This window comes from Hyaena hyaena, unplaced genomic scaffold, assembly GCF_003009895.1.
Source record: "Hyaena hyaena isolate Hyena2069 unplaced genomic scaffold, ASM300989v1 scaffold_312, whole genome shotgun sequence".
Lineage (NCBI taxonomy): Eukaryota > Metazoa > Chordata > Mammalia > Carnivora > Hyaenidae > Hyaena > Hyaena hyaena.
In genome coordinates this window covers 227,138-247,909 of record NW_024080943.1, presented here as the reverse complement: position 1 = coordinate 247,909, position 20,772 = coordinate 227,138, and the positions used below count along the sequence as shown (strand labels likewise).

The window sequence follows — 20,772 nt, the reverse complement described above, 5'->3', positions numbered from 1 at the left end:
GCTTGCAATTCTGTGTCTCCCTCTCTGCCTCTCCCTCGCTCATGCTCTCTCTCTCTCTCAAAAATAAATAAACATAAAAAATTTAAAAAAGAAATCAAGGATTCTCGAGTGTGTACACCTGAGGTCCGAAGGAAGTTTTAAAGATTTCTTTAACAAATGAGACATTCTTTCTGTATCGTTTCTGTTTGAAAACGCTCAGTGTCATATTTTGTTCTCAGAGGGCCAGCGTCTCTTGTTCCTGGGACTTGGGCCCCACCTGGAGGAGGCTCGGCACTGTGAGCAGACAGGCCAGAGCCGCCTCCAGAGCTTCTCTTCGGGCTCGTCTCTGCAGGGGACAGGCGCTTCTGGCAGCCTGACACAGTGAGGGCCTGTCATTTCTGTGTTGGTCTGGTCAGAGTTGCCGTGTTAGGACTTCCATGAGACTCCCCTGTGCGCAGTCTGAGAAAATGAGATTTCCAAGCTCTTCCCTCAAGTTTTGGGTTCATCAGTCCAGGGGGGCGTGAGTATTTGGAGTTACTAACAAGAGTTCCTAGTGGTCTTGGGGGTCGGGGATGGTTGGGAAATGTCACCCTGACATACGTCACCCCGAGCACCTGTGAGCCTTGCTCTGCCTCTTTTCTGAGGAGTTGACTTCCTAGATGGGGCAGTGAGCCTCCTGTCTGACACTCACCCCTCCTCAACTCCTCTTTGGCCCTGGCAGGCAAATTTGGCCCTAGCCTCCACCAACATCTTTTGAGTGCTTGCTGTATGCATTCTAGGGCTTGGCTTTGAGGGTAAGGGGCTGTGTAAGACAGTCCTGGAAGCCTCAGATGCTGCCACTATCATGGGGAGGGCAGCTCTATCAATGGTGCTGTGGAAAGAGAACTGACGGGTTCTTCCCTGCCCGCTACAGGCCTGCCCAGAGCTCAGCAGTGAGGATTTGGAGGCCTAGATAGGCTAAGGAAGGGCAAGGATTTGGAATCTGGCATTCCGGAGAGAGGGGGCTATACAGGCAAAAGCCCCAAGCGGAGCCAGGGTGGCTGGAGCAAAGGCTGTGTGTCCTGTGGTTGGGACAGAGGGAGCCTTTGCTCCCCAGACCCCAGCCCTTTGGTCCCCTCCCAACATCTCTGAACGTGCAACCTCTTTCACATCTCTGAGCAGCTCCTGCCACCTGCAATGCCCTTCTTTCCTTCCCTACCTGGTGAGGACTGTGTGGGGCGAGCTTCGGGAGAATTAAAGACAGGATGGGCCAAGAAAGGCAGGCTGGGCCCAGCCAGTGGAAGGTCTTGTTGGCCACGTGAAGGATTCTGGACTTTATTCCGAGGGCAATGCAGCATTCGCGAAGGGTGTCAGGTTGGTGAGGGGCAAGACTCTGGAGTGACGGTCTTCTTGAACAAAGGCTCTGGTTGCTGTGTGTGAGGTCGGGTCGGAGGGATGAGACTGGAGGCAGAGAGGGGTTGGCTGAAGTTTGAGCCAAGCCTGCTGCAGGGCAGATGCAGAAGAGAAACAGGTTCACCCCACCGTGGACTGGCGAGTCCACCCCTACCTGGATCCTCTTGAACCTGAGTCTGGAGTCAGGGACTTGGAAAGAGTGTGGGGAGCTCAGTGCTCATGTGCAACTCCAGGGCACAGCGGCGTTTCCCTGGGTATCAGAGAACCACTTTGCTGAATGGAAGAGGTCAAGGCTGGGGCCATATCTCAGTCACAACTGATGTCCGTTATTCAAACCTTGACACTAACTACCCTGTCCCTAGTGGGCTGGTGTGACCTCCCCACATGGGCTGACTGGGGGCTCTATGGATGGAGTCACTGTATTTTGGCACCCCACTGCTCAGCATGAGGCTGGGCACAGGTTAGAGACAAAATATCCATGGTGGGTACCTGGCACACATCACTTAGTTTTGTTTTGTCATGTATTTTTTCTTAATTAAAAGAAAAAGCTCTTTGGCAGATCCCACTTAGGCAAAGAGAGATGTGGTCCTCAGTTTAATCCAGGGCATCTCAAGCACTGAAGTCTACTTGCCAATAGTCTGCACCGTGTGCTGGTGTTTTGGCCCAAGGATGAAGCAGCTGGCTCTCCGTGTTGTGTTGCCGACCAGGTGTCTATAATAGTTGGCCTGGAATCAAGGCTGGGGTGGTATGTTAATCCAAGACTTGGAGGTAGAAAAGAAAGGAAAAGAAATGATCTGTTGAGTGGGCCAGGTTCTATTCTAGATGCTTTCATATCCATTAACTCATGTAATTCTCACTCAGCTCAGTGAGGTGGGAATGATCAGCCCAATTTCACAGATGGAGAGAGAGACTGACTAGTTCATGGTCACCTGGGTGGTGAATGGAGGCATGGGGAATGTGGGCAGGTGCAAGGCCTCACCCAGAAAAGGGGTGTTACCAAAATACAGCATATCCGAGAAGAGGAACCAGATGGCGGGGGGACTGGAAATCATATAAGAAGCCTGTGAGGAATGGAGACGCTTACCTAGAGCACACCAACAACACACCTGCAAGTGTGTCCCGGGTCTTCCTGTGTGTTCCCAGAGAGAGAAGCCAACTCTGAGAGTTGTGCTGGTTCAGTGTAAGGGCCTCGCACTGAGAACGATTTCTTTGTGAAGTACTGCTTTTGGACGCAGCGATATTATTGGACAATGAATGTTTTCACAGAACAAAATGGTTGGATCATGAGGTTACACTTGAAAACGACCTATGGTTTCTGAGTTGCATTTGGGTTATTTATATTTGTTTGTCTTGACGGACAGCATTAATGCATGTTAATAGTCGTGCCATAAAACACCATTCGAGCCAGAACTACTGGCTCTTAAAGAGTCCACGGTGTGTGCAAAGCCACTCTGCTAATAGAAAGGTTAACTTGTATTTTTGAATTATTGATGGTTGCTTGTTACTAATTTTTTTTTCCTCAGAAAGGAGGAAATTATTAATGAAGAGATCATTGCCAATGTGTCTGACATCTATTAATGGTTTCATCTTGCAACCAGATTAAAAGAGACAGCTGGCCCATGAATTTATGTGTGGAGACAGTGCCAAATGTGCTGACAACTCCGTGGGAGGGTGGGCCGCCAGGCAGTGGGGCCTGAGCATCTGCATGGCGGTGTGGGGGGGGGGGAAGCTGGTGAGAGGTCCTCTCCTGGCCCTCATGGCCTTGCTGAGGGGAGGTCAAAGGCCTTGCTGCACAAAGGCTATCACTCTTCTGACATCTTTCTAGATGCTCCGTTCCCATGGGAACCCATCAGTACCTCTACGGTGCCGGCCACTCCTGGGCACATCCACCATGGGTGTTTCAGGTTGGTGGTTTTCAACTTGAACGTGCATCCGACTCACCCGGGTGGCTGGTTGAAACAGATTTCTGGGCCCCACTGCCAACATTTCTGATTCAGTAGGTCCAAGGGAGGGCTTGAGACTGTTTCTAACACATTTCCAGGCAGGTGATGCTGATACTATAGGTCCAAAGAGCACACTTTGAGAACCAGCTCTAGACTAATGATTTGGGCTGTGAGACCACATCTAGAGAAGGGGCTGGCAAACTTCTTCTGTAAAGGGCAGGGACAGTAAATATTTTCAGATATGGGCCAGATGATCTTTGTCACAATTACTAAACTCTGCCTCTGTAGTTCACAGAACAGTCATGAGCAATATGTAAACAAATATGTAAGATTGTGTTCCAATAAAACTTTATAAAAACACAATCAGGGCCACACTTGGCCCACTAGTGGTAGTGTGCTATAGTACAGCAGTGTCTAATAGAACTTTTGCAAAAACCAGCAATAGGCAGTATATAAATGAATAAGCATGGCTGTGCCCAATAAAACTTTATTTATAAAAATAAACATGGGTCAGATTAGGCTCATGGGGCTGCAGTCTGAGTAGCACTGTCCACTAGAATTTTCTACAGTGACGGAAATGTTTATATCCGTACTGTGTAATATGGCAGCCACTAGCCACGGGTGGCTATTGAGCTCTTAAAATGTGGTTAGTGCTACATTCAATGTGGTAAGATTGAATTACTAAATTTTATTTTAGAATTAAGATTATACAAATTAAAAGATTAATTATTTATTAATTAATAATAAATAAAGTAATAATTAATTAAAAAATTTTCTTTTTCTTAGAGAGACAGACAACGTGAGCAGGGGAGGGTCAGAGAGAGAGAGGGAGACACAGAATTTGAAACAAGCTCCAGGCTCTGAGCTAGCTGTCAGCACAGAGTCCGACGCAGGGCTCGAACCCACAAACTGTGAGATCACGACCTGAGCCAAAGTCGGACGCTTAACTGACTGAGCCACCCAGGCGCCCCTAAAAAATTTTTTTAAAGATTTATTATTTTTTGAGAGACTGAGAGTCAGAGAGAGGGGCAGAGAGAGGGAGACACAGAATCTGAAACAGGCTTTAGGGTCCGAGCTGTCAGCACAGAGCCCTATGCAGGGCTTGAACCCACGAACTGTGAGATCATAACCTGAGCCGAAGTTGGAAGCTTAACTGACTGAGCCATCCAGGCACCCCATGATTTTATTTTTTAAAGTAATCTCTGCAGCCAGGGTGCTGCTTAAACCCACAACCCCAATATCAAGAGTTGTATACTCCACTGGCTGAATCAGCCGGGAGCCCCTGAATTTCTGAATTTTAACTTTAAATGGTTAGTGGTGCCGTGTGCCATGGCAAGAAGATAAAAGGCTCCAGTGGGGTAGCCACTCCTCAACTGCCTCCCTACACAGGGTCTTTGCTCTGTTTGAGCCTCAGTTTCTTGGTGTGTAAAATGGGGATGAAACAGCAGTTATATTACTATAACTATAGGCTTTCTCCATAGGTAAGTAAGACACCATGACCCAAGATATGGTGCCCTGATTCTCTGCTCCCCACTGGGGGGCTGATCATCGCTGGGGGCAGGGTGGGGGCTGGGGAGATGGGTGGCTGTCTCTGCATCTCTGGGCCCTTTACCGCTTTTCTCTGTCCAGTTTTCCCCACCAGACTGTTGACTTCATGAGTGCACAGACCATTCTTGGCACACATCAGGCAGCCAGTTCTCTTGTTGAAAGAGTCCCCCATGGCTGAAGCTTCCCCTAAAACTGTGTTAGGATTAAGAGATTTGCAGCTAAAATGTCTAACTGCTTCTGGCCCCCAACAGAGCTGAAAGGGAAGCCATTGTAGACAGGGAAACTGAGGCCCAGCGGTCCCATGGGGTTTAAAGGCAAAGTCATCCTGAGGACAGGAGGCCACCTTCTTGAGTGGAAGTGAAAGGAGCTACAGGGCAGTGTCACCCCACAATTTCCAGCTGTCACGAAGCTCACCCCAGGCCCCAGTCGGCTTTCTTCAGTACAGACACTGAGCTCAGCCCTGAGCCAAGGGTGAGCACGTGGCCACGTTTCCCCAGATCCCAGGCTGATGGGAGGCAGACAGGGAAAGCAGCCCCTTTTTTCCAGTCAGCACTGGGCTCTCAGCCAAAGTTTCACAGAGAAGCCTTAAGAACCAGTGTAAGTTTACTAGGGAGATGATGCAGGTAAGGGCCTTCCAGGCAGATGGAACAGCAGCCGCAGAAGCATAGTGTGCAGAGCCCTGTCTGGCATCAGGTGAGAGTACGCACTCCTGAAGGAACAGAGGGGACAGTTTCCAGGTGCGGAGGGCAGCTGGGAAAGCACGGAGGGTTCATCCTGTGAGGTGCAGCCTGGTGCCAAGGTTGGGCACTGGTGTGGGAACCGGGAGTGTGAGAGACTGAGGCCCCGTGTTCTCTGCCACAGCAACTCAATCCAGACCCTGAGGTGTCCCATTTTCGGAACCCCTAGCCATGCAGGACTTTTATATATCTGCCCCAATCTGTCCAGTCCAATCCTTAGAATCCCAGCAAGGAGGGGGTGAGGGGAAGGCTGTGCTGAGACGGAAAGGAGGCTTGGGCCAGGGTTACAAAGTGAATTCTTGGGGCACTGCTTAGGTGTCCCTGTCCCCAGCTTTTACAGTCCAGTCCCCGTCCCCCCCCGCCGGGACCCGAGTGGTTCCAGGTCTGCTCCATGAATCCTGGCTTCCAGGAGAGCAGAGGGTGCCAGCCTGTGAGCTGCAAGGGACAGCTAGGACTCTGATCTATGGTTTTAGGCTTTCATTTCCAACCAGGTCTTTGTTCAGACCAGGAAGAAAAAGGAAAAAGCCACACGGTTCTGTCTCCCGAGAACTGGAAGCGGGGAAGGCAGTGGGCGAGAGAGGGATGCCTCCGGCCCCCGTCTTCGCCCCTTCCCGCGTGGGGGTGGGGACAGGGAGAGATGTGGGTGAATAAGAAGGGTGCCTGGGCGGCTGAGGACGTGGGCTGCGCCCAGAGGAGCGTGTGCGTGTGTGTGTGTGGGGTGAGGGTGTCGACTCTTAAGAGGAAATTCTCCCCTCAGGGCGTGCCGGAGCCCCTCGCCAGCAGATGCCCGCCCCAGCTTAGGGCAGATGACCCCTCCCTCATTCACCTGCACCCCCCTCCCCATCCGGAGTTGAGATGGCTGCTCCCTCCCTGCCTCCTCTGCCACCCGCCCCCCACTCACCTGTTCTCCCACTCCGAGTTCACACGGCTGCTGCTCGCTCTCTCCCGCCTCCCCCCACCGCCCCCGGTACCTGCGCCCCAACCGGGCAGACGATGCTTGGCTGCGCCGCGCAGCGCGGGGCGAGGAGGCGAGGACCCTGGCGCGCCTGGGGGCGCGGGGGGGCGCGCGGGGGGCGCTGCGCGTGGGCACGCGACTGAGCCGGCCGCCGGGAGCCCACCAGCCCCCGCGAGGGTGCGCGGGGGAGCCGGCGGGTGCCGGCGGCTGGCGTGTGCGGGGCGCGGGCGTGCGCGCGAGGGTGTGTGCGCGGCCCGGGCGGAGCGCCGGGCGGGCGGGCGGCGACGGCGGCGGCGGCGGCGGCGGCGTTAGGACTCGGGGGACGCCGCCCCCCGCCCCCCGCGTCCCGCCCCCGCCCAGCCGCCCGCCTCAGTTCGCGCCGCGCGTCGGCTCCGAGCGCAGCGGCGCCGGCTCCGGGAGCGTCGCGGAGCCCCTGCGAGCGGCCGCGCCGGCGATGCGGGGCCGCCCCGCGCCCGCCCGAGTCCCGGCCCCGGCCCCGGCCCCCGCGGGAAGGGGCTGAGCCGCCCGCCGCCGCCCGGATGGCGAGCCTCGCCGCGGTCGTCCTCAGCCTGCTCCTGCGGCTGCAGCTGCCGCCGCTGCCCGGCGCCGGGGCACAGAGCGCCGCAGGTGAGTACGCCCGCCGGGCCCCGCTCGCTCCCCGGCCGCTGCGGGGCTCTCAGGGGAGAAAGTTGTGCGGGTTGGCGGGGGGCGCGTCCCGGGGGCCGCAGCCGGGTCCCCGTCGCCGGCGCGGGCGACCGCGTCCCTGCGCGCCCCGGCCCGCGCGTCCCCCCCGGGCAGCCCGCGTTTGGCGAAGTTCCCCGCCTGACTTTCCTGCGGGCCCCCGGGCTGGAGTAACTTTCGTGGTTGTTGCGAACGTCTCCACTTGCTGCCTCCCACTTGTCGGAATCTGTCGCTGGAGTGTTTGGGGCGGCGGGACGAGAAGCGGCGTCGATGCCCGGGGTGGAGCGTTCGCTCCCTGCAGCTTATGCGGGAGGGGGGGTGCAGCGCGCGCCTTTCGTGGGGAGGACGGGTCGCCTGCAGGCCGAGGCTGCTGGGGCGGTGGCTTTTCTTTTCTCCAGGGAGAGCCGGCCAGCTCCAGACTTGCTCTAAACACGCCGCGCCCCTGAGCTGATGCTTAAGTGAGCCGCTGAAGGCACCGTGCGGGTGTTGCTGTTAACGACTGAGGCAGCACTACCTCCTCCCGAGCCCGTGGTTTTCAGCCAGAGTAAATGGGCGCCGCAGTTAAGGCCGTTCAACCGGAGTGGCTTCGACCTTTGAGCCTGTTGGCTTCTGAAAAGTTTGGGGGTGGGGGACTCATTTTTGGGTTTGACCGTAGGAAGGAAGTGAGCAGAGGTCGTTCTCATGTTGGGGGGGGGCCTGGTGTGCCCCTAATGGTAGGTTGGCATGCGTAGGGGACCACCACCATTCCCGGGTCTTAACCATCACCAAACCCCCACCGCATGCAACTTCCAGCCCCAAGTCGCTAAAGATGGGGCGGTAGGTGGAGGGAGAGAAGGGAGGGACTGGTCAGGTATGCTTCCAAGTTCAAAATCACCTTGAAGTTTGTCTGTTTTTAGCACCGATTGGATTTGGTGCGGCCACACGGAGCCGGAGGTTGCTGAGATCGCACGCACAGGCTGAGATAAACAAGTGAGATGTAGGAAAAGATTAGTTTCGAATTGCTGAGTAACAGCGGTGCCCGTATATTATTTTGAAGAAGGAAAGAGGAAAAGAAACAAGACACAAGACGCGGTGGAGTGTAACCTCCTTAAACAGGTTGCCTTTGAGGTTAGGAAGCGCCGGAGCGACGCTCCATTGGACAGGCACTAGAGTCTCTCTCGCCACAGCAAAATGGGAACTCCATATGGGACTTCCGCGAAGGGGCAGCCTGTTTCCGTGGCTGGGAAGTTCGGTGACGAGGGCGCTGCTTTGAGGTGTGTGTTGCAGGATTAGCCGGTGAGAGAAGAGGGGACAGGCACGGCACCGTGCTAAAGATGGTGTGCAACTCTGGTTCTCCTGCTTTGGGTCTGCATTAGGTGTGCTAAGGGAGGGAGAAAAGGAAGGTGCTGGGGGCAGTCCTGGGGACCCGGGCGTGTTTCGTGGTTTAGATTTTCACTTTCCTCCAGGGCCCGGCGGGCCTGCCACGCATTAACAGCACTCACGTTCCCACGGCAAAAATCAGTACCGAAAATATCCCGCCGCGGGTTTCCAGCCGGTCTTGGGAAGCGTGCGGTGAAGCCGTACCGGCCTGGGGAAGCGGTCCAACGAGAAAGCACGCCGGCTCCGGTGTCCCCCGCCAGGTGGCGCTCGCCCACAACTGTTAAAATGCAAATCTAGTTGCTTTCATCTCCGGAATAGAACTTCTTTTCAAATTTTAAATGAGTAATGTGTTTATTCAGCAGCCTTTTGTTAAAACATTTAGAGAAGTGTGAGGAGCCGGCACCTTTTCTTTGTTTGCTCTTTGGAACATTCGGCAAAGAAAAGCAACGCAAGAGTACGGTTTGGGAAGAAATCTACTGTTAAGGCACCGTATGTTTCTTTTGGTTCTACTTGAGCCTGGTGACTTCTGCAAATCTAGTACTACGGCATATATTTAGCAAGTGATTGCGTTCGTTCTAGAGGCTCCTTAAACGAGTGGGATTAGCTTGTGTGGGAGAAAGCCTCATTTAGTTGTAAAAATGGGGATTTTCTGTAGATACCTTTTCTCTCCTTTTTGGTTTAATGAAAACGCCTTAGACCATTTACATTCGATTTTTTCCCTCAGGTTTCTTCATGAACATCTACATTTGTAGATGTGGGGATGCTGCAAATGCTGTCTTTTTTAAAAAAATGGACTTATCCTCTTTATTTCTAAATGCTGAAATTGTTGGAATCCAAATCTAGTACAAATATGACAATATCTTGATTTGCTTTAAAGTATCTTACTTAAAACTTTTGGCAAGTTTGGGTAAAGAATGCATTTTAAAACTCAGTGGTGTGCTCTTCAAATTCTTTCAGTCTGAAAGTGCCCAGTCTTAAAAGCACTTTGAATTTGTAAGCTTGCATCTAATACACGGTTGGGATAATATTTTTTGCTGTAACATGTTGGTCATGGTGTCCAAAAGTCAGTGGCGAGAGCTTGTCATCAAAAGGCACTTTCTTTCTTCCTACTCTAAGATGTGTTTCATGAGCCAGGATAATGTTTGTAAGGGATGGTAGTAAACAAAAACAAAAACAAAAACACACCCCAAAACATTTGAAATCAGCTCCCTGAGAGTGAGGCAAAACATGATTTGGGTGGGGCAAGAGAGAAACAACTAAAACAGATAAGGGGATAATTAGTCCATTTACTAGAGGATTTCAGCATCTGTACATGGAGAGCGAAAATGGATCGTACAGGGGACTGACTTGAGATTGCAATTGTTAGCGATGTAGCCATTTAACTCGATAATCATCGCCAGTTATCTCTGGGGAACTGTTAGGAGTACAGTCAAATTTTATTTTCTCTCCTGGATCGCTTGATTTCTTTCCTAATAAAAGAACAATTAATGTGCAAACCTGGCCTGGATTCTGATTCAGCAACAATCACAAACACATTCACGATGAAAGCAGACTATTTTCTTGGGTAAAAACCCAGTCCCTTTCTCCTCCCTTCAGTTTCTTCTTGCTTATCCCTCGCACAGCACTTGCAGGCTCCTGGCTGCCAGTGGAGACGGAGTCTGGAGTCTGCTGCAGTCGTGTAACTGTCACCTTTCAGAGCCATGATCACAGGACATTACAGCATTGTTCCTTTAAGCACGGGATACTCCCATGACTCTCTGACAGCATGTTGCTGTGGAAACAAGAGCAGTGGTGTGTCGGTGGTGGGTCCTTCATAAATATTTATTGATGATGATGAAGAGAAGGCAACTATGTTGGGGCCTGGGGAGTTTAACTCAGGGAGGCAGCCTGACTTAGAGAAATGAGTAAGAGCTTTGGTGTGTGAAGTCATCGGTTTGAATCCCACTCTGTCTCTTTCTAGCTATGCCAGCCTGGGAAAGTCATTTACTTCTCTGATGCCCGGGTTCTCATCTGTAAAGTAAGGATAACTGTAGCTGCCTCATTGGATTTTGTGAAGACTAAACAAGATGATGTATGCGGAATGAGTAGTAGGCTGGTGCACAGTAGTACTTTAGCCTAAAGGAAAGCCTTGTCTATTACTTGCCTTGGCGTTGGCATTGGTGTGTGGACACAGGTCAAGGGGGCATTGATGTTAAGCTCAGTTATGAATGGAAAATTAGGTGGCTGGGTTTTGGTGATGATTTTTAGTTCTTTTTTTTTTGGGGGGGAGGGGATGTGAGGGACTTGATTCCCTGCAACTGCTTTTAGAAAGTGATTTAGTACAAAACGGCTGACACGATACATTTGGCCATTCGGGAGTTCACATAGGGAATGTTTAGTTTTAAACATTTAGTTCTAAGTGAGAACTGATAAAAACCCAGATGGCTACACATTGTAACAGGAGAGTATTTGGGAATATCTTTTCTCCCTTCCTACCCCCTCCATCATACACTCTTCCTTGCCTCAGGGCTCTGTCCTCTGCTCCATTTCCTTGTTTTACCTAATTTAGAAATCAAGTACATGGAGCTCTGGAGCAGGGAGGGTGGGAGATGTTTTGTGCTCTTGATAAAGAAGCAAAGAATAAGTAAACATATAGAGGTCCGTGGCATTCCAATAAATAAAAAAGCTATGAGATTATTGAAAACAAACCATGTTGGACAAGTGTAATAGCATTTGCAAGCACATTACGGAATTGGGGCTGGGAGGCAGTACCATGTAGATATTAGAAACCAGAGTGTCTCATGAAATTTTATAAAATGGATTCAAGTTGGTTTGGAGAGGAAGAAAACCATGGCTTGGTCTTTCTCACCCCCAGTCCCCCTCCTACTAGATTAATAACAACCAGATGCAGCGGTGGTTGCTAGTGCTATGTTCAGTTGGCCAGGGGGACAAGCTGGAGTCCTGGGATTTTGCATTTGATGTGGTCTTGCTGGATGCTCTTATTTGCCTGAATGGTGGGGAAATAAAGATGATAATTCCACTTATTTATTATTGGTAAGAGTGGCAGATTCTAAAGATGATGCAGAGGGACCCAGGGAGTATGCCAGGCATAGATCCCAAGTAACCTTCTAGAAGTCAACTGTGAAAAATGGACATTCACATGTCACAAAGGAAGACTAGTGAAAGGGTGAGGAGCCATTGAGGAATGGGGATCATTTGGCCGGTTTTATCCCAAAATGTCAGTGTTATTTCTCTTGGCCTACCCTGTTGTCTACACAGGGAAGAGCTGCTCAGAAGCCTTACCAGGTCCACTGCCAGACTGGTGGGTAACTAAGAACCTGAAGGTGACTAATGAATCCAAGTCCACAGTGTTACAGACTTAATTTTTTTCACATCAGAGTCAGGCTGCTGAAAAATGTTTGACACACATACAGCCACCGGTGCATGAGTGGAACACAGATCTGAAGTCTTTCCAGTTTCTCAAATATTCAATCTCAAATTTTTAGTTGATTCTGGAGGGAATAAAAAAATGGTGATGTCAGTTTGGCAGTTTCTTTAGAAAGTTTAACATACACGTATGTATACTGTAGGATCCAGCAAGTCCACTTCTAGGAATATACTCAACAGAAACAGAAACATACGTCCACACAAAGGTACATACATGAATGTCCACAGCAGTGTCCTTCATAGAAGACCCCAAACTGGGAACAGTCCAAATGTCCATCAACCGGGAATCCATCGAATGGAATACTACTAACAATTAAAAGGAATAGATAGGAATACTGATATATGTTACCACACTGATGAATCTCAAAACATGCTAGGCAAAAGTAGCCAGGCGCAAAAGAGTATATACTACATGAAATATTCAGAAAAGGCAAATCTAGGGCTGGCTGTGTGGCTCAGTTGGTTAAGTGTCTGACTCTTGATTTCGGTTCAGGTCATGATCTCGTGGTTTGTGAGACTGAGTCCTGTGTTGGGCTCTGTGCTGACAGAGCCGTTGTTATCAGTTCATATCAAAAGCAGGGAGCCAGGATTTATAGAGTTACAAACCACCACCTCCTTCCAGTTTTCAAATCTTTCCATCACTCTAAAATATTCTCTTGTGCCCACTTGCTATAAACCCCTGCTCCCACCGCCAGCTCCAGGGAACTACTCACCTGTTTTCTGTCTCTATAGATTTGCCTTTTTTGAATATTCCTTTTTGGTTCTTTTTGGTTTTTCTTCTTTTTTGAGGAGGGGTGGGGAAGAGGCAGAAAGAGAGAGAGAGAGAGAGAGAGAGAATCCCAAGCAGGTTCCACTTTATTTCTGCATCTGTAAACTGGGCACACCAGTGCCTCGAAGAGCCAGAGATAACTCCTGTAAATTGTCAAGCTAGGTGCCTGGCACAAAACAAACACCCAATAAATGGCATTGCTGTCACTTATCCCTTGCCAGTTACTAATCCACAAATAGTTTTTTGTATGAGTTATTTGCAAGACATTATTTTTGGTTTTTTTCCTCCTCTTTTCTCCTTTTTAGACTGAATTAAATCAATGAGCTAACGTGTCTTCCCTGTCTTCAATTTGGCGAAAATGAAAAAGTTTTAGACCATGAAGTTTTGACAGGATCTGAGCAGTTAGGTGGCTTTGTTCACTGTTGAGTAGTGAATATGGAAACAGCTTTTTCTTTTTTTTGAGTGCTAATTTTATTAAAATTAAAGACGTGAATAGTTTGTACGTGGAGTATTTTGGCAGGGTATGGATTGGTGGGGGGGAGAGGACAGACCATTCATTTTTTTTCTTTCTCATTAAGCCAAGGAGGTAGAAATTGAACAGAAGAGTAGATGCTCTTGTATCAGGAGCAGATACAACATGTTTTTGGACCTTTAGCTTCCTAACAGGGTGAACCGCCGCTAGGAATGAGAAAAGAGCTCTCCATACCTGTGTTTTTACCCCCTGCCTTTATAGGGGGCCTCCCTCAACACCCCAGGAGAAGTGCACACTGGCAGCCCATATGCTGCTCTTGAAAAGATGTTTACTAACTTCAAAGTTCGCTCAGCCTTACTTAGCTGGTCCTCTTCCAGGGGAGGACATTGCTTTGTCATTCACATTCCCAGCTTCAGCTTCCCAGGACCCTAAAGACCATGTTTCCTCTCAGATCACCTTGACTTTGTGTTACTCCCCTTTTATCCCAGTGGTTCTGAAACTGATTATGAGATCACAAAACCATTTCTCTTGGTCCTCCCAAAACTCATGGTGGGTGGTTACGTATGCATTCTTTAAGGGTCATGTCTTTGTCTCTTTGGAACCAAGCATGAATTAATGGATTCATGTCAGTGGGAGAACTTTTGAAAGAGAGCTTAATGTTTGATCATCAGGAATGAGTGCCCTTGGATGGTTCGGACTTGCTCTAATTGACTGTAATTATGACTTTTGGTTCTGCTGCTCAAATGGTCCCAGGTTGGTCCAAAGAGCCCCTTTGAACCAGTTCTTTCTCCATACTTTTAGATGTCTTTGAGAGCGTCCTTATTTTTCTGTGACAGTGAGGACCAGGCTCATCTCTAAGTGTTTTTGTCCTAAACATGCAGTCAGTTATTTATTTATTCCTTTTTATTTATTTATTAGTTCCTTTTTGTGGAGATAATCAGAACCTGAGATGCACATTGTGGTGTTTTATTTGAACACTGGAAGAGAACAGAATAAAACAGGGATTGGTGGTAATGTTAGGGATAGAAGGAGAAAGATATTTTTTTTTTTAATTTTTTTTTAAATTTATTTCTAGGAGAGAGAGAGAGAGAGACAGCGTGAGCAGGGCAGGGTCAGAGAGAGAGGGAGTCACAGACTCTGAAACAGGCTCCAGGCTCTGAGTTGGCAGTCAGCACAGAGCCCGACGCGGGACTCGAACCCACGAACCGCGAGGTCATGACCTAAGCGAAAGTCGGACGCTTAACCGACTAAGCCACCCAGGCGCCCCAGAAGGAGAAAGATATTTTAAACTGCATGCATTTATGATCACTTATCTCTTTGATTTTCTAAAGGTCGATTTGAGCATGAGGACCTATTAATCTAATTAAAAATAATTCTGTCGTCGTTATGCTGTGTGCTTAGAGTGTAGCCTAGAAGCTGATGTCACAGCTTCTTTTTTTCTTAAGCATCTTGGAACTGGCCCCTGAGTGCCTGGGTCCGGATGAACTCACCTGTCAGTGTTTCTTGGGTACCAACTTTGTGAAAAGAAAAAAAAAAGAAACAAATCCCATTTGTTTAGGTCTCACCCTAAGGGAACCATGTTAGTTATCTATTACTGGGTAACAAGTTATATCCCTGAACTTGGTGGCTTTATTTCCCCACCATTTCTTGGAGTCAGGAATCTGGGTGTGGCTTAGCTGGGTTCTCTGGAATTCTCTGGGTTCTTTGGATCTGCCAGCAGGCTGCAAACAGGTTGTTGTCTGGGGCTGCAGTCCGCTCAGCTGGAATGGAGAAGGCTCTGCTTCAGGCCTCACTTAGCATGGTTGTGGGAGAGTTCAGTGCCTCAGGGGCTGATGGAGTGAGGGGCTCAGTCCCTTAGGAACTATTGGCTAGGGGCTGCTCTGGCTTCCTCGCCATGTGGGTCTCCCCCCATCGTGACATGGTGGCCGGCTCCATCACTGAGCAATTGAGAGGACGGGAGAGTGTGAGCAAGATGGAAGCCAGGTTTTATAACCCAGTTTTGGAACTGACATCCATCACTTTTGCCATCCTCTGTGTGTCAGATGTAAGTCACAAGGTCTCTCCTTCTTGTAAGGGGGTGGATCTCATATGGGCTTGAAGGAAGTGGGGGCCATTGGGAGCTGTTTTGGGAGCTGTCTACTACATGAACCTCAAAAAATAGACAGGTGTGGGAAACCTTATATCTTTGAAAAAATAAAAATATAACTATGTTCAAATCTTTTCATTCTTTTTATTATTCGAGGCATTGGTGTCAGTTTGATGTCAAGCCTTTGCTCTTTAAAGGCCTTTGAGGGCGCCTGGGTGGCTCAGTCGGTTAAGCGTCCGACTTCAGCTCAGGTCATGATCTCGCAGTTCGTGGGTTCGAGCCCTGCATCAGGCTCTGTGCTGATGGCTCAGAGCCTAGAGCCTACTTCAGATTCTGTGTCTCCCTCTCTCTCTGCCCCTCCCCTGCTCATGCTCGGTCTCTCACTCTCTCTCAAAATAAACATTAAAAAATTAAAAAAAAAAAAAGGCCTTTGAGGGGTGCCTGGGTGGCTCAGTTGGTTAAGTGTCCAAAACTTGATTTAGGCTCAGGTCATGATCTCGTGGTTCATGAGACTGAGCCCTCTGTGGGGCTCTGCAGTAACAGCATGGAGCCTGCTTAGGGTTCTCACCCTCCCTCTGTCTCTGCCCCTTACCACTTGTGTGCACACACTCTCACTCTTTCAAAATAAATAAACTTAAAAAATTGGTACTTATTTTAGACTTTTTTGACCCATTTCCAGAGGGTTTTTTATTGTCACAATAAACTAACATTGAGAATTTATTTTTTTTTAATTTTTTAATCTTTGTTTATTTTTGAGAACGAGAGAGAGAGAGAGCGCATGAGCAGGGAACCATCAAGAATTTAGTAAGTTACAGTGACCTAAAGATTTAATGTAAATATACAGATATTATATGGATCAAAACATGTCCACCTGTACTAAGTTTTGATTGCTGTTGTAATAGCATGGTCACTTGAGAAGAAATTCAGTCACAGTATCAAAAAATTTTTTTAATGTTTATTTTTGAGAGAGAGCGAGCGAGTGTGAGCACATGAGCAAGGCGGGGAGGTTCAGAGAGAGAGGGAGACACAGAATCTGAAGTAGCTTCCAGGTTCTGAGCTGTCAGCACAGAGCCCGACGTAGAGCTAACTCACGAATGGTGAGATCACAACCCGAGCTGAAGTCAGACACTCAACCTACTGAGCCACCCAGGTGTCCCCCTCCCCCCCCTCCAGTCACAGTATTTTTTTTTCAGGGTAGTAGTGGTTTGGAACCATGGAATCTTCTAGTGAAGAATGGTTTTGTCAAAAATCAAAATGGGCAGACCGGATGTTGGACTTGCCGGTGGGGACCTGCTCTATGAATTTACCTGATTTCGCATGTTACCTCTTCGCTTGGTGGAGGAGCCAAGGTCTCCATTGTGTTTGCTGAGGCATTATTTGTATTTAGGCGGGAGTGTCACTAATTTATGATGGTCTCAATCCCCTGCCCGCTTGGACCTGTTTCCACGAGGTGGCCCTGGGGAAGGAGGAAGCCAAGGCACCTTGAATTTGTCCTCCGTTTCCTTTGGGAAGATGTATGTTTCTCTTCCACTTTCACGGGCTTGATTTTTGAGTAGGATCTCAGATACTAACTGCCACCTTCATTCCTACTGACGCGGGCTGTACAAAGTCGGGTGCCAGGTGGAGGAGGTGGGGGCGTACTTTGCCTGGGTGTCTAGGTCAGGGCTGCTGCACGTGTTGATGTGGGACCTGCACAGCTGTACTTGCAGGACTGGGTCAAGGATCTTGTGCCACTCCACTGTGCCAGCGTGGATTTCATGACCGTTTCTACGTCCACCCTCTCCTGCTTCCAGATCCGGACCTTCTGTTGTTCAGTGAATCCTTCCTGTGCTGACTGCTGTCCATATACCATCTCTTTGCCTTTTGGATTTGTATTTTTCACCTTTTGGTATCAGAAATGTGTGTATTGGGGTGGCAGGAGTGGTTTTTGGCTCAGAAACTTCAGAAACCAAGATTGAAACTAAGATTCTAACTTGTATCAAACCAGGGATAGGGCAGGGCGGGGTGGGGTAGGATGACTGATCAGTTATGTTCAGAAGCTGGGAGCATTGCCAGCCTCTTGCCCTTATCCTGGCTGGTTCTGGATCGTTATCTTCCTCTAAGCAGAATTGTCTGGAACAAAGCAGAGGCCAGCTTTCTCATACTTGGGTTGTATTATCTTGAGGCCATTTAAATTAGTTTTACAGAGGAACTGTGCAGCCTCTGAGAAAGAGGATACTTAGCAGTTTCAACTTCTGTGATGCTCAGCTCAAACATGCAAGCACTTAGCCGCGCCCAGGTACCATACAGCCATTGCTTCAAACACAAGTTCAAAAAACTTTTTGGGGGAGGGATACAGAAATGCTGATGCATAGGAGCACATGTACCCCAATGTTCATAGCAGCACTCTCCACAATAGCTAAAACATGGAAAGAGCCTAAGTGTCCATCAACAGATGAATGGATCAAGAAGATGTGGTTTATCTATACCATGGAATACTCCATGGCAATGAGAAACAATGAAATCTGGCCATGTGTAGCAACATGGTTGGACCTTGAGGGTGTTATGCTGAGCGAAATAAGTCAGGCAGAGAAGGACAAATATCATGTGTTTGCACGTATAGGAGCATTAGGAGGAACTTGACGGAGGACCAAGGGGGAGAAGAAGGGCGGAAATGGGGGGGGGGAAGGGAGAGAGGCAAACCATGAGAGACTCTTGAATGCTGACAAAAACTGAGGACTGATGGATGTGGGGGGGAGGAGGGATGGGCATGGAGGAGGACACTTGTGGGGATGAGCACTGGGTGTTATGTGGAAACTAATTTGACAATAAACTATTTGTAAAAAAAAAAAAAGTAAAGTAGCTAATTTTATATGTACATGTTGAAATTACAATATTTTGGATACATTTGGTTAAATAAAATTAATTATTACTGAAATTAAAAAAAAAACTTTTTGGGGGGCTATGCTTATCAATGCAAATTTCCCATCTAAAGTAAGTCTTTTAAGTCTGCTGCACTGAGGATGTGTGCTCCAAGTAGAACATCATTTCTGGACCCTGGCCCTCTGACATCATTTTTGGTGGAGGAATACAGTGAACCTGAACAAATGTCATAGCTCCCAAGATGCGACACTTGTACGTGTATTTTAAAGCTGAGTTTTAGTTTAACCTAGGACTACTCTCCTTAGTTTAACCTAGGACTACTCTCCTTATCGGTCACTTTTTAAGTGAAGGTTGATGAAGTCAGTTTTCTTACCTTTTTTTATTTTAACCTCTTCTCACATATAGCACAGTTAGCATACATTTAAGTTCACTGTGTGCAAAAGTGTATTGTTACTGGTTTTACCTGAGAATTGGTTTAGCAGGTACTGAAGCATTTCTCAGTTGCCTTCTCATTTCCTTCACCTCCAAATCCTCAGCGGCTATCATTTGTCCCTAGAAAATTGCTGACTACCTGCTCTACCTGGAGCTCTAGACCTCCTTGGTACCTACCTGATGCCATGTTACCTTTTTACATGTCTAATTGTGATCCACAGGTTTTGGCTCAAACTTCAGATGTTTCCTTCTTTTGGGGAGGAAATCGTTAGTCCCAGAAGGATTTTGGATCATCTAGAAGATTCCAGGAATAATGCCTTGAGCCATCTTTTCTATGTCAGGTTCAAATGGTTTGGAGGCAGAGGAACAGTGGATGAATCCCACTTGACTGAGCTCTTCCACAAAAATTCTTATGTTTCAGACATGTTTTACTTCTTGTTTCGTATTTTGACATTCTGATCTCTGAGTAAATCTGGTCATGATGGGGAGATCTTCGTCCCTGTCCTTCTTCTGACCCCGATGGCGCAGTCCCAAATGCATTATAGATTATTTGGCAGAGACCTTGTATGTGGTCCTGAACTTCCAAATGTTCTGATTTATTTAGGCAAAGATACAGGATATCATGAAAGTGAGTTGTCTATACAGAGGGGAAGCAGATGTAGTATATCTTGGCCTGACCTTTTCTGGCTTCGTAGGTCCCTAATGGGGTGCATAGTTGCTAGTGACATCTTTTTTTTTTTTTTTTAATATTTTTATTTATTTCTAGGAGAGAGAGAGAGAGACAGCATGAGCAGGGGAAGGTCAGAGAGAGAGGGAGACACAGACTCTGAAACAGGCTCCAGGCTCTGAGCTGGCAGTCAGCACAGAGCCCGACGCGGGGCTCGAACCCATGAACTGCGAGATCATGACCTAAGCGAAAGTCGGACGCTTAGCCGACTAAGCCACCCAGGCGCCCCAATGGCTGCTCAGTTCTTGATTTTGGCTCAGGTTATGATCTCATGGTTTGTGAAATCAAGCTCCGCATCAGGCTTTGCACTGATAGTGTGGAGCCTGCTTTGGATTCACACTCTCTCTCTATCTCTGCCCCTCCTCCATGTGTGCATGCATGCTCTCTCTCATATTAAATAAATAAACATTTTANACGAAAGTCGGACGCCCAACCGACTAAGCCACCCAGGCGCCCCCCCTAGTGACATCTTTAACACTGGTAGAATCCCATTTATACACAGAAGCATCCCAGTTTTTGCTGTGCCAGTGTCCTTTTTGATCAGCACCTTGGAAGATCTTGTGCTAAAAATATGAGTATCTATTAAAAAATATTTGCAAATATTATTAGGCTCCTCTGGTTCATGAAGCAAACTCAGCATCTAGAAGGCTACATCCTCTTTTGTTGGAAGAAAAAGAGCTGATTTCATAAATGTAACAAATATTAAGAATCTGTGTATGCTTATTTTAGTATAAAATGCAACATGGAAGGCTCTACTCTGTGGAAGAGAAATGGGGAAAAAAGGAGCTGGGATGGCAGATGAAGGGCATTTAACTTTAATTTTCTATTTCATTTGGAAAGGGGAACACACTCTATGAAAATTTGTTAAAATTAGTTGGTAATTCTTGATAGAGAAGGACATAGGTGTTAATTACACTTCTGTTTGTAATATTTCTGCATTTAAATTTTCTCTTTCAAAAGTGATACTCTCAGGGGGGCCCAGGTGGCTCAGTTGGTTAAGCATCTGACTCTTGGTTTTGGCTTAGGTCATGATCTCATGGTTTGTGGGATCGAGCCACACATCGGGCTCTGCACTGACTGTGGAGACTGCTTGGGATTCTCTCTCTCCCTCTCCCTCTGTCCCTCCCCAGCTCACACTCGCTCTCTTTCTCAAAATAAATAAACATTAGAAAAAAAGTGATACCCTTGGAATTTAAGATTTGTCAGTAAAGTACAGATGATAAAGATTTTAAACATATGTATTGCTTCCTTCAATCACTCTTTCAAAACAAATTTAGGTATTATTTTCTATATGGAACACTTATTTTAATGGAATGCTTTCTTTAAAAGTCTGTAATTAGGATTCCTGTGGGGAATCTGGTTGGAGGGAAAGAAGTAGAGAGTTGTGTCCCAGATACAGGGAAA

At 48.1% G+C, this 20,772-nt stretch overlaps 1 long non-coding RNA gene across 3 annotated transcripts; it reads right to left on the bottom strand.

Annotated features, from left to right (window-relative positions):
• Positions 1-9,827: 9,827 nt before the first annotated feature.
• On the bottom strand, positions 9,828-13,704 carry LOC120242640. 3 transcript variants are annotated; one of them, XR_005531120.1, is made up of 4 exons: positions 13,598-13,704; positions 12,235-12,326; positions 11,877-12,085; positions 9,828-10,365 (listed from the first exon to the last, which is right to left on the bottom strand). It is a non-coding gene; the product is annotated as an uncharacterized LOC120242640 (long non-coding RNA). The 3 variants fall into 3 exon arrangements; XR_005531122.1 differs by having other exon boundaries at positions 12,235-12,323; positions 13,620-13,704; XR_005531121.1 differs by lacking the exon at positions 13,598-13,704 and adding an exon at positions 13,496-13,557.
• Between the last annotated feature and the right edge of the window lie 7,068 nt (positions 13,705-20,772).